Genomic DNA, 15,000 nt, shown 5'->3' on the forward strand with positions numbered 1-15,000 from the left:
GCACACGCACACGCACACACACACACACACACACACACACACACACACACACACACACACTACTAGTATTCCTGCTTCCATAGTAGGAGTCATCTGGTCAGAGAATACTGAATGAAATTAATTAAAATAATGTACAATGTGTATTTTATTAGGATAAAACAAAAATCACCATTGCAGTCATTTGGGAGCCTATAGCAAACCTGTGTACCTGTTCCTAAGGACATGGTAAATAGCAAGTTCATAGTCCCTAAGTACACTTCCTTACACTTACTACAGGTGTAAATGTAAAATTCCTCCATTAACGTTTGTATCTCATTCAACGTATCTTGTAGCCCTACTCTGAATTAGCAACAAGCAGGATGTAGCAGGTGTATTTTCATTTCCCTTCCTTCATGTTAACAGCAATAACAGAACAGGACGAAATGAAGAAAGGCGGCTAATCTGCAGTGATTAAATTGTGTTCCACATGGCTAACCGCTAATGGTCTGCCATTCATTTACCCAACGTGTCAGTTACAATTGGACATTAAACTTCTCTGGTTATTACCATCCAAGGAGAAGAGAAGGTGCAATGAAAGACTATTGCTTTGACATTTTCAAAACACATGTAAAGTTGTATTCAGTGTTTTGCCATATGTTTCAGTGTCTTCAAATAACCTCTATCGCAACTAGATGGAATGGGTTTCTACTTCCTGTTAGAGTTTTTTACGGTAGCTAAGTCGCAGTGTTCAATACTGAAGTCACAGAGTCACAACTGTTCATACAGTCTGCATTACTAACACGCATGTTGGCCAATGACTTCATTCATGTCTCAAAAGAAGCTTGTTCAACCACACACTGGCAACAATGTTCACTCAGAAAGCATACACTGTCATTCATAACATTCTGACTTACAAAACACTAACAACAGGGAGCATTACATAGTTTGAATGATTTTCACAAGAATGAATATTTCGTTATAAAAATGGTTATTAAGTATTAGGAAACAAGAATTAATCAGAAATGCCGCAATTTGCTTCTATCCTTTAGTGTATTTTTATTTTATTTTTATTTTTGCAGAAAGTAAGTTACGGTACATTTACTTCAAAGTTTACTTGTGTAAAATGAAAAGTGGAAAATAAAGTGGTAGATGCAAAGTTCAAACAAAAAAGAAAAACTGAAATTCCAGGGCTACAATACATTATACAACAGTTAATTAACCAATTAATTTGATTGGACAAGAGGCATTCCATGAGTTACGATATATAGTATAACAGCACTGGGACTTATGTATACTATATGTATCACTCCGCCGCACAGATGTTCTACTAAATGACCGTTAATTAGACTACATGTTGGTGTTCATGTGACGGGGTGTATCTTTTCATGAATCACTCTCAGCTGGATGGCTCACGTTCATTTATTCTGTAGAAAACAGTGCATCAATTTCTGGACACGGGACTTGCAGGGTCATCGAGCTACATTCGCATCAGTGGTTAAGAATGAACTGAGCATACAGTAGTCACTCATACTACACAAATTATAACAATAATATGAAACAAAAATACAAAATGTGTAGACTACATAAATCTTCACTTGTGTGATCATATAGTGGTATTCATTTAACAACAACAACATCATAACATCCAAATGCATGGAAAAACCACGCACTTGGAATACGCATGCGCACCACGTGCAACAATGGCTGCAACCTGACTGCTAGGTAAGCCGCGAGCGTGTTGCAAACTAGCGAGGTGGAAGACCCAACCTCATACAATACGGTCTACTAACAGAACAACAGACATATAATAACACAACAATAATAATATTACCTGTAGAAAACAGTGCATCAATTTCTGGACACGGGACTTGCAGGGTCATCGAGCTACATTCTAAAATAATGTTACACACGGACATTCACGTTAGCGCCATCATTGTTAACAACAGAAAACTCACATTAACAAACTTGTGATGTGTTCCAAACTAACATACTATGAATGGGAAACTCAAAACAGCTATCTTACTTATCAAACATTCAAATAAAACATAGGTACATTAATAATCTCTTAAATTATATGCGATCTCAGACCCTGCAGAAAACATGACCTTACCGCATCAGTGGTTAAGAATGAACTGAGGGAGATCACGTTACGTCCCGTGCAAATGCACTGTCCAGCTATATTTACACAGCATCCGGGTCACGGACACAGCATCCGGGTCACGGACACAGCATCCGGGTCACGGACACAGCATCCGGGTCACGGACACACCCCGGATATACCACGTCATTAAACCCCTAGAGGGCGCAGTTTATACCTATTTTAGCTATAATTGAACTTGACCTTTCTACTCCGTTACATACACCCCCCTTAAATTATACTAAAATGGGGCAACAGCATGAAAACCGGAGGACAGTAAAAAAAAAACAGGAGCGAAAAAAAAACAAACAAATGACAAAACAAAAAAACAACGTGGATCTCGAGCACTGATGTACCAAAACTCAACATTATAAATTCTTCCATAAGAAGTGTGTAAGGACAGATTGGTACCAAAACCCGTACTTATCACAGAGGAGAAAGAGATGCCATCTACATCCCACAGTTGTACATAACTTTGCCCTTACAAGAGGATCTCATGACTCTAGGTCCCGACTCAGACCGGAAGCAAAATAAATAAAGAAAAAAAACTGGATGCACTACGCCCCTACATAGACGCCGCAATGAAACTAAATGCAGAACTTATGAAAGGCTCAGTACTCCCTTTAAGCATCTGCCCTGACATCTCACAAATAAGCCTATTTGGGTTCCTAACACTCCTCCCACATCTCGTGACAACTGATGGAACTTGAGCACTCTGTGAACGTGTGCAAACTACCTGCTCCGGCTCAACCTCAACTAGAATTGGAAGGTCACCATGGGCATCACATCTAGCTTCAGGTGAGTGTACTGTGTCACATACTGTGTCAGGGGGATAATCAGTGTGACAGTCAGGTACAGAGTCATCAGGAACACTATCCAGCAACTCATCTGGTCGGTCTTCCTTCGAGGCACTCGGCACGGGCATAGTCCCTCCGTTGACTTCTTCCTCATGGATGCTCTCTGCCCCCGCGTGCTCAGGCGACTCCAAGACCCAGTCCCTGGTGCGCAACCGAGAGGCCTCTTCAACATCAGAGGTGACAGAGCCCTGAACACTGGCACAGGAAGCTATAGACTGCGACTCCTCTAGGGATGCCGGGTTCCCATCTTGTTCCGGAACTGTCAAGAAGTCAACCGGAAGCAGCATGTTCCTGTGTACAACCTTCTCTCTATTCGTGACAACATCTCTGATCCTGTACACGTTGATGTCCGATCTCACAGACACCACATCGAAAGGAGTTGATTCCCACCGGTCTGCGATCTTCCTCTTCCCTCTCTCACCTCGATTGGCAAGTAGCACTTTGTCACCAACACCCAACGGCAGTCCTCTGACCTTCCGGTTGTACAGTTTGGCGTGACGATCTTGTTCCCTGATGGCATTCCTTTGAGCGATCTGTGCTGCTTCAGAAAGATCTCTCCTCAGATGTTGCACAAACTCATGACGACTGACAACGGCATCATCCTCCAGCACATGATGAAACATGACATCCACGGGCAGCCGTGGGACCCGTCCGAACATCAGGTAGAATGGCGCGAAGCCCGTGGTCTCATGCACAGTGGAGTTGTAGCAGAAGGTCAGTGTCTGGAGCATCTGTGGCCACCTGGACTTGCTCAGTGGAGGGAGGGCCCTTATCATGCCCCCGAGGGTCCTGTTGAACCTCTCTGTGACGCCGTTGCCCATGGGGTGGTATGGAGTCGTATGGGACTTATGCACACCTGCCATCTCTAGTAGATCTTTTAGAAGCCGACTCTCAAAGTTAGCTCCCTGATCCGAATGGATTCTTTTGGGGAACCCATATATGCAAAAAAACTTGTCCCATAGACAGCGGGCAACTTGTTTCGCAGTCTGGTTCCGACAGGGGAAGGCAAGAGCTACTTTAGAAAAATGGTCCGTAACAACAAGAACATCAATGGTCTTCTTGTCGCTCTGCTCTGCGGTCCAAAAATCGATGCACACTAAGTCCATAGGAGCTGAAGTGCGGATGCTCTCAAGAGGTGCTCGGGCGTGTGGTTCAGGAGTCTTCCCCAAAATACATCTCTGACAGTGCTTCACGTGATTCTCAACATCCCTCTGCATGCCTGTCCAGAAGAATCGTTCACTGGCCAGAGAGGATGATCTTGAGCGACCCTGGTGGCCAGCAGCATCGTGGACTCCATGCAAGACTTGTCGCTTCAGAGCTTCTGGAGTGACGAACTGAAAGATCCTCTTGTCCCTGATGCGGTCTCTCTTCACACGGTAGAGGAGTCCACTACGCACTCTCAACTTCTTCCAGTGTTTCAACAGCCTGAGCACACAGCTAGACTCAGCTGTTCTCTCGTGTGCATTTGGTTTCCTATGTCGCTGCATATAAAAGAGAACCCTGCTCACTACAGCATCTTGTTGCTGGAGATTGTGTAATTGACTCTGTGGGATGGCGATGGAAGGGTCTTCCTCGGGCAATTGCAAATACTCCGGATTAATGTAGGGCAGCTGAGAAACACCCCCAGTACGATGGACGTCCATGACAGCAGACACCTCCTCAGCACTAATGGCACCTCCAGAAGACTCAGGACTCAGGACCTCATCTGTGTCGACATCAGTGTGCTGAACACCTTGACAGTTGGTAGTCAGCCGGAAAGCGTCCTGCACCGTACCAGCCACTACTCCATTCACCTGATCCAGCAAGGACAGGTAAGGCTCCCTCACCAGGCGATGGCTCACACAGGACTTAACAAATGGCTCACGGCTCAGCGCATCAGCGACTATGTTCCTAGGCCCTGGGATATAATTCAGATCGAAATCATATGCAGCAAGTTTGGCCACCCACCTCTGTTCGCATGCATCTAACTTGGGCTTCGTTAGGATGTAGGTCAAGGGGTTGTTATCCGACCACGCTGTGAAATGCACTCCCTTCAGCCAGTGGGAAAACTTCTCGCATACAGCCCACTTCAATGCCAGGAACTCAAGTCGGTGAGCTGGATAGTTCAACTGAGCATGTGACAGCGTCCTACTAGCGAAGGCAACTGGTCTTGCAACTTTATCACCAGGCTGGAGCTGAGAGATGACGGCGCCAATCCCATCGAATGAAGCATCCACTGCTAGGATAAATGGCTTTGCGAAATCAGGATGGGCCAGGGTTACAGAATGCAGGAGATCGCGCTTCAATGTCTCGAAAGCATCCCTACACTCGGGCGTCCAGTCAGCTGGTTTGAGCTTTACAAGATTGTGACATTTCTTCACTGGTTTTCTCCCTCTGCGTGCCTTTTCTCCAGCGTTCTGTCCAGAGAGAAGCTTGAATAGGGGTCTGGCCTTAGAGGAACAATCTTCAATGAAGTGCTGATAGTAAAGCATCATGCCCAAGAAGGACCTAATCTTCTTCTGTGAAGGAGACACCCCATCACTGTCCATCAGATCGGATACCTGTACTTGGCTAATGGCTTCAACCTTTCCAGGGTCCGTCTGCACTCCTGACTCGTTGATGATATGGCCGAGAAACCGTACTGATTTCCGCAGAAGATAGCACTTCTTTGGAGCCAATTTGAGATTGTTGTACTTCAAACGAGAGAAAACCATCTCTAGACGCTCGAGTGCCAGCTGTTCTGTAGGAGCGAAGACCATAACATCGTCTAGGTAGCACAATAGACTGGTGAAATTCTGATCCCCAAAGATCGAGAGCATCATCCGCATGAATGTAGCCGGGCTGTTGGACAACCCTTGAGGCATCCGGTTATATTCATGCAGGCCAAAGGGAGAGGAGAACGCAGTGTATTTCTTGTGGTCCTCATGTAAAGGCACGTTGTAGAAACCAGAGGTAAGGTCCATTGTGGAGAAGTAGGCATTACCACCTAGTGCAGCCAGCGCGTCAGCCTGATGAGGCAGCGGATGTGCGTCTTTCGTTGTCCTCGCATTAAGCCATCTGAAGTCCGTACAGATGCGCAATCCTCCATCCTTCTTCCACACAAGAACCAAGGGCGAGGCATATTCGCTGTTGGACTTACGAATTATGCCCTTCTCCTCCATGTCGTTGATGGCAGACCTCAGCTTCTCGTAGTGGTTCGGTGGCACTCTGCGGTAGGGCAGGCGAAATGGCCTCTCGTCCACCAGATGTATCTTGTGCACGAAGTCAGACGCCTCACCACAGTCCAACTTGTGGCGTGAAAAGATTGACTCGTATTTCACAACAAGCTGACAAAGCTTCTCTCTCCACAGGTCAGAGACTTCACACGCGTCCAAATCTAGGTCGCGTAGACCAAGTTCCTCCAGTGCCTTTCTGATGTCTTCTTTGGGCCTCGCTACAGACTCACCAGTCACGGATTGTGGGGAAGACTGAATGTGGTCGGGCGGGGACAGATCTTCAGCGGCAATGCAGGGGAACACGTCCGCCAATTTGGTGTTTCGCTTCAGCACTACCGGCTCACCGGTGGGATTCACAACCTTCATAGGCAGCCATCGGTCGCCCCACATCGGCGTAACAACTCTGCCAACCAGAACTTTATTCGGTCTGCATCTGGACTGAGTTGGTTCCACAACCACCGTACTGCCCTCTGATATAGGTGCCGACACAGGGAGTCTGCCCCATACAAGATGCTCACTATTTGGCTGTAGCACCACACACTGTTGTAGCTTCAGTGTGCCAACCTTCTCAGGCACTGTCTCACCCCTCCATCTCTCTGTATTGGAAAGGAGAGAGAAGAAGTGATGACAGTCCCCATCACTGCCACCACCATGTTCAGATATCAGCCGCCAATAGCTGTCAGTCTTCCTCATCAACTCTAGGATTTTCTTGATGGCATTACTGCCTAGTATCATGTCATCGGTCTGTCCAGGCACCACAAGCATTGGGATGACCATCTTGCAGTCATACACCACCACATCGACATTGTATATTGCCTTAGGTACAACTCGGTGACCACCACATCCTATGATAATGACATCATCAGCGGGGCATCCTCTCAGATCAGGGTTACGCTGCAAGAGACGCGCCTCCGCAGCCTCGCTAAGCGTGCATGCCATAGAACCACTGTCTATCATCGCTCTAAGAGAGACATCTGCAGCAGAGACAGTGGTGTAGAATAAACTATCAGACCTTTGGACTCGGTGTAGACCTTGAAATACTACTGTTTTGTTCGAAGGCGTTCTGGAGATGAATGACTTGTATGTTGACTCACAATCAGCCATTTCATCATTGGGAGAGATATCAACAGGATCTGCACAGTCCTCCCTTGAATGCAGATCTATAAGTTTCCCTGCTGCGCCGACTGGGCACGCCCCTGCATCGGACACTTGGATCTGGGGTGTCCAGGCGAATGGCACTGGAAGCAGAGCCTCTGGTCACGGCAGTGAGTCCAAGCAGAGTGTCTAGCGTCGCCACACACAGCACACGGCAGGTTATTCAGACCCTCAATCCTGGGGGGGCTGGGTCTATACTGCCTGTTTGACATGTCCTTAGCAGGAGCAGACTTCTCCACTAGGACTTTCTCTAGCATTGAGATGATACGTTCAAAGGCCTCTGCCCCCTTGTCTGGGCGAGTATCCTGCTTTTCAGGTGAACACATATCAGTGCCTGACATCTCAACTCTGTTCACTAGCACACCCTCACTGGGCCTTTTACTCACGGCTGCGGCAACACCGTTCGAGCACACCTGAGTGTGGAACTCGTCAAGTACATCTTGGACCTCTACAGCAGTCCACTTATCGATCGTCTTTGATCTGAAAGTCATGGCAAGCTCTTTGGATGGACAGTTCCTGATGAACATACGTGTCACCTCCAGGAGAGGGCACTCAAGTGTTTTACCTTGTTCTTTGAGGCGATCAGTGGCAACATCTGCAGCTTGATTGAGGCGTAGCCAGTAGTCATACGCATCCTCACCACTCTTCGGCAGCGTGGTGTAGAAGTCGGCTAGGGGGATAGGTGAACAGGGAACAGCAGCAAAATGCTTACGTAGATAACCATAGATGGCCTCTGGGTTTTCAGCGACATTAATGCCACTGCTCCTCGTCCCATACTTCACTACATCCTTAGCCCTGCCCCTGAGATGGGTGAATATTTCTTCCGCCTGCTGATCTGCTCTGATGTTCGCCTTTTTCCCATAACTCCTCATTATGTCTTCCCACTCACGCACATTCACTGCGTCCTTATCATCCCCTCTGAACGTTGGAGGCTCCTTCACCCTCCTGTGAGGTACCAACTGGACTTGGGACAGGTCTAGACTCTGGGTGGATGTATCAGTGGGCGTGGTCTGTGCATGCGCAGTGCTAAGAGGAGGTAGCGTTGAGTCAAGGCGTGCAAGTATGCTATCTGCCAGCTGTAGACCAACATCTCTAATTATGTCACTCATCTGGCTCACTACATTAGGTAACTGGAAAGCAGAGATTGGGGATGGGGCATCACTGACCCGTGTGCTCGGTGCATGATCAATGTCGTGGCTCTGAGAAGGAACTGTGTCCCCACTAACTGAAAGGGCCCCAGCAGCATCCTGACTACCCACAACATGAACATCACCCCCCTGAACAGGACTATCATAACTCAACACTGGAATCCCCCTACCTCCACTGAGGAGGATCGCTCTACCCCTCCCAATGCTACTGCTTAGTGGCGTACTGAAACATCCTGGTCTGTGGCTCATGTTGAATTACAATTCAAGAAAACAGTACTATACAGACTAATCAGATAAAAGACCAGTAAAGAAAAATGTCACCAAAACAGCAATAAAACTAAAATAAATCTCAGATCACATTCATTAATTCAACAATCCATTTGTGCATAACATCACCGAATGAACTGAGTGAAACCATACGCCGCCCACCAGACAGCACGCAGGAGCGGTCCAGCAGAGTGATCCAGCAGAGTGGTCCCGGGTCAAGGTGAAGAGTTGACTTCAGGTCCACAGGTCACGGCACCAATGTGACGGGGTGTATCTTTTCATGAATCACTCTCAGCTGGATGGCTCACGTTCATTTATTCTGTAGAAAACAGTGCATCAATTTCTGGACACGGGACTTGCAGGGTCATCGAGCTACATTCGCATCAGTGGTTAAGAATGAACTGAGCATACAGTAGTCACTCATACTACACAAATTATAACAATAATATGAAACAAAAATACAAAATGTGTAGACTACATAAATCTTCACTTGTGTGATCATATAGTGGTATTCATTTAACAACAACAACAAGAAATCATAACATCCAAATGCATGGAAAAACCACGCACTTGGAATACGCATGCGCACCACGTGCAACAATGGCTGCAACCTGACTGCTAGGTAAGCCGCGAGCGTGTTGCAAACTAGCGAGGTGGAAGACCCAACCTCATACAATACGGTCTACTAACAGAACAACAGACATATAATAACACAACAATAATAATATTACCTGTAGAAAACAGTGCATCAATTTCTGGACACGGGACTTGCAGGGTCATCGAGCTACATTCTAAAATGATGTTACACACGGACATTCACGTTAGCGCCATCATTGTTAACAACAGAAAACTCACATTAACAAACTTGTGATATGTTCCAAACTAACATACTATGAATGGGAAACTCAAAACAGCTATCTTACTTATCAAACATTCAAATAAAACATAGGTACATTAATAATCTCTTAAATTATATGCGATCTCAGACCCTGCAGAAAACATGACCTTACCGCATCAGTGGTTAAGAATGAACTGAGGGAGATCACGTTACGTCCCGTGCAATTGCACTGTCCAGCTATATTTACACAGCATCCGGGTCACGGACACAGCATCCGGGTCACGGACACAGCATCCGGGTCACGGACACAGCATCCGGGTCACGGACACACCCCGGATATACCACGTCATTAAACACCTAGAGGGCGCAGTTTATACCTATTTTAGCTATAATTGAACTTGACCTTTCTACTCCGTTACATTCAGGTTACTAGGCAACAGTCCATTTGTAGTTCAGTTGCGGAACTATTATTTTTATGATTAAATAAACAAACAAATCATAATCTGTTGTCGCTTATTACTGTTAACTAATAAATCGCGCTGTAGAACTGTTGTTTAAAAGCAATATCACACTCGAGGTCGTGCTGTTATCGAGCTCGAGGTCGTGCTGTGATCGTCTTCGGTACTCGGCCTGCGGCCTCGTACCTACAACCGAATCACAGCCGTGCTGATATTCAATATAACACACTCCCTCTCGTGTGATATTGCTTAAATAGCAATCACACCAAAAATGTATCACTCCTGAGGGTTTTGGTCCACCCTCTGGTCTGCATCTGGTCACATCTAATGTCTTCCCTGGCAATGCACCTAGTCTATTTCATTTCATTGGATATATTCTGCTAATATTTTCTAGACATGTCAATATGATTACTGCAAATAGCCTAGTGAAAATACCACCGCTCATCCCTTATCAGACTTTACGGAGGTGCTGGAACTGAAGAGTATCAATAGAGTGCAAAATAACAGCATCTGCACACAGCATCTGCACACTCAAACACTGTGCAAAAAGTTTATTGCGAGCTTTCGGTCATATATGATAGGAATATGATTACTGCAAAAATGCAACAAATCATTCTGTTTTGAACGTGTTCTTCAGAGTTTTGAACACAGTGTGCTAACAATGAAAACATTTGTTGCAAATACATAGTGTTTTGTAGGTGGGGGAGTTTGAATGAGAGAAGTGTTATGGGTTTTGGAGGACGTGGTCATTGAATGCATTTTGTATGAAAGCAATGCACAAATCACAGAGAAAGAGTCACAGTTTGGCCCACATGGACTTCTGCTTTGCTGACTGTATGAAGAGTTGTGACTCTGTGACTTCAGTATTGAACACTGTGACTTAGCGACCGTAAAAAACTGTAATCTACATGAATCATACATTCCTGGTATAGTAGGCAGCCTGTGTGATTGAGGATATATCAATGAAAAGGTGGTATACTGTGTTCATACAGACTGTAATCAATCTCATGGATCACTGACAGTGTTATAAAGTATATAGATATATATAGATATATAAAGTATATACCTCCTCAAGTATAACCGCCTCATCACCCCCAGAAAACCACAGTCAACAGAGCCTCCGTCACAAAGAGCCCTCTCAGAGCACTCTGAGCCTGCAGTCCTCCTCATCAGACATTCTCTCAGTTCTGGAAGGAGATCTGAGGACAGGCCGTCCCTGCACTCAAACCCGATGGGCAAGGGTACAACACCTAAGCCTGCTCTTATCTGGAACAAGGGCACAGGCAGGACCAGAGGACCAGATAACATCAGCACACAGCAGCACAGTAACTCTCTTGACACCCCATAAAAAAAACATAGTTTATTTCCCCTCTTATTCACAGTTCCGAGATAACACCGAGGAATTCACTCAGAGCAGATTTGAGTTACGGAGAGGAGTATCATTGAGGATTTCAGTCTCGATTGCAGCTGACCGGATGCCCTCTAGCCTGCCTGTCCATGCCATGCTGTCTCCCATCCCTCCTGGCCACCTACTCTCTCTTCCCTGTCCACTTTGTGTTTCCTGATAGAGTACACCAACTCAGCCCTTCTGATCCTCGGTGACCTCCTCCAATCACGAGCATCGCACGGTGTCGGCTACAGACAGCCACTTCAAAGGCGTCGCTGGCAGCAAGGGAACTGCAGGAGGAGACTTTCTAAAAGACTACGGTACACTTGACGAGACTCCCCTGTCAGAGAGAGGGTCAAGATTAGGGAGAGGGAAGTTATACCGTAGCGCCTTTGAAGTGGTGCATGAACATTAATTCTGCCTTGATTTGTTCTGCCAAACACTGTTCTTGGAGACACAAGAATCTTTTATAGGCGTTTCGAGGCTCTGTTTCAAGGCTCTGTCTGCCATCTCCTCTAGCTGAACTGCATTTTTTGACTTTTTTCTACACTTTCGTGAGGACCTCAGGTTCTCTTTAATTTTAATAAAGATTCAATACGCTGTGAGCAGCTAATCTGTGGGAACAAAGGCTCGATTGTGAACCTGGATGATTAAAATCTCAGGCCTCTATTTTTTTGTGTGCTTTCCTGCTTGATTTAGGACAAAACGGGGGGTTCACAGCTTCTTGTGTCAAGGAGTTCAAGGATCATGACATGGAAAAACATTATCTTCAGTATCAAGGTGTGAGCGAGCCGTATGCACAAACAAATAAATCAGATACTACATAGGTTCAGGGCACAGAGGGCAGCAGGAATTGAGTTGTTAGTCATTTGTTTTCTGGAGTGCTAGTGAAATATAACATCCATATGAGAGCTGAAAACACAAGATGTGCAATGTGGAAGTTTGGCCTGGCTAGTGAATAGTCATTGTGAGGGGTGGGAAGTGAGTTGTTGTTGTTGGAATTTAAATACCCTCTGCATCTTTGTCATCAGTTTAATGCACTCTGAGACAGGGCCTTCTAGGGGTGGATACTGTTACTGGGCTTTCGATTGTAGTCATTTATCATCAACTTCAACTGTCTTGTTCCTCCAGAAATGTGGTACTGGGCTTTATGGCTGTTGAGGTCACCATACCTGAGCTGGTGATCATGGAGCAATGAAGATCTACTGACACATACTGACACAGACCTGGTGAAGGGATGATGACAGAGAGAATATGGCGGGTCAGGTGGTCAGGTGGTTGGACCCTGCTGTGATCTGGGCTGATGGTGCCCTCATGTTCCCTGTATATAGTCCATGGGCCAGACCCCAACATGGCACATGCCAGACCCCAACATGTCACATGTCACAGGTGGCAAAACTTGCTTATATTTTTTTTAAAAGATCCATGTCTGTAGATTATATTTTGGTATGATACCAATGTGGCAGCTGAGTCATAGTTCTCAGCTCATGAATTCAACCCCCCCTATGGTAAATTGCATTTTAGACGCTGGTGCCTGTCCTGGTTTAGACTCAAGGTAAAGGCATTTTTCAATATTTTATAATATAGTGTTTGGTATCATCTTAAAGAGGATCTTTTTTTTTTTAGCTGTCATTCAAGACCAGTTGTGAATCTTTCGGACAAATATAGAGGTCACTGGAGCTCTTCAAAATGTCAATGACACAGATTTTTTTCACAATTTCCGCCTAAACTATATCATTTACTTTAGCCCTGTGGCATCAAGGAACATCAGAGACCCAACAGTCTTACATTAATAGGTAATGTAATCACCTACAGGAGGGGTGTCCAGCTGAAATGCAAATGAAACCACATAATGAATAGGCTTAAACAGGCACTTGTGTGACAAGGGAAATGTCAAGCGTTGGCTCCTTAACACATTTAGCATCAAATTGAATTTTTCAGGGAATTAATCGGGGGGGTGCAGGCACTGTGACAATCCAAGAGCAGGGGAGCGTAGAGTGAACATACATATTGATGAAAGCTTGATTCTTGGATCTGAGTGAAATCATTAACAGGAAAAAAACACATCTACAAATAGAGGCGAGCCTCCTCAAGGGTTGAAAGCTTGGTGTGCGGAGGAATAACATGGCAAAAGAATCACAGAAATTATAATAACAACATACATAGAGCAAAACATATTTGTCTATGAAGACAACTGACAAGTAAACCTTATTTGATCTCACTGACACTATATACACTATATACACTGACATTTCGTTGTTTGGTACCTGTACTGTAGCAATGACAATAAAGTCCATTCATGTGTCCGTATGATAATAGCACTGAATCCTATGGGCTGTGCACATCTAACCTGGCCTGCAGCCAGTGATCTGGGACCAGGCCAACTGGGGTACTGATAGCTGCACAGAGCAGTGGTGTAGTCCTTGTGATACGCAGGACTACGCCGAATACCCACTAGGAAAGGCCAAGGATTTCTGTATACCCACTTAAAAATGTGCGAGGTTACGTAACAGCGTTTTTGTGACAGAACTTTCACACTTTCATTCATAAAATTCACCCCGTCTGTGTTACGAAGCACTTGACTTTTGGACCATTGGGACTGACTATAGCGTCATATACCATCAACGGGGGGAAATGCGACATGAAATATGTCAAAATGCAGCACTATCATGTAATGTAATGTAATGTTAGATATATAACGTTAGACAGGGAGCGCAGATAGACATGCCAGCACGTACCAAGTTGACGTACATCAGTGGAGGCTCCTCCATAGAGGTGGAGGAGGCCTGGCCTCCCCAATAATTTGAGAGAAGAGAGAGAGATTTAAAAAAGCAATAATTATATTTATTTATTTATTTAACAAAAATCATATATATATATTTTTAATATTAATATTATTTCCGTTTTGTTCATAAATCTGAATTTTTCCATGGCTAAAACCCAATATTGCAATTGTAAAGCACCTACAGGCCAGAATCCCTATCCGTTTGTATTGAGGGAGGCCAGGCCTCCCCCAGGAAAGTGGTTTCTCATAGAAGTCAATGTAATGCAATTTTTTTCATGGCAATATGTGATTGGCCAAATCACTGAAAATGGGTGGGCAAGGGAGGCCTGGCCTCACCATGCATTGAGTCCAGGGCTGAAAGATTGACATTTTGTTCGTCCAATCACATGAAGCCATTTTGAGAATTCGCCAGTCACTTCAGTCAAAGAAACACTGCCATAGTGGCTACGAGTGTCCTATCAACTTGTCCTTTGCAGGACACGTCTAGAACACCCATGGCTATTATCCCTGAAAATAATAGCTCATACTTTTGCTTAAAATGACCTCGGAAGTCGGCGAGATTCTGGCGCGATTTATACATCGAATAGGTAGACAACATTTAGGATTTATTGAACAGTTTTATTTTTAATGTAGTCGATTTCGTTTTATTACAAGTCAATTTAATATTCTTCCATATCAAATTACTGCATTTTTTAACATTCTTTGTTGCTCTGATTGTAGCTTACACTCCAAATAGTATGCCTTTGGCCAGCAAAAAGACAGATAAGAAGAACAGGGAACATTCCATCGCAAGTG

Source organism: Nansenia antarctica (assembly GCF_963989245.1).
Source record: "Nansenia antarctica genome assembly, chromosome: 12".
Lineage (NCBI taxonomy): Eukaryota > Metazoa > Chordata > Actinopteri > Argentiniformes > Microstomatidae > Nansenia > Nansenia antarctica.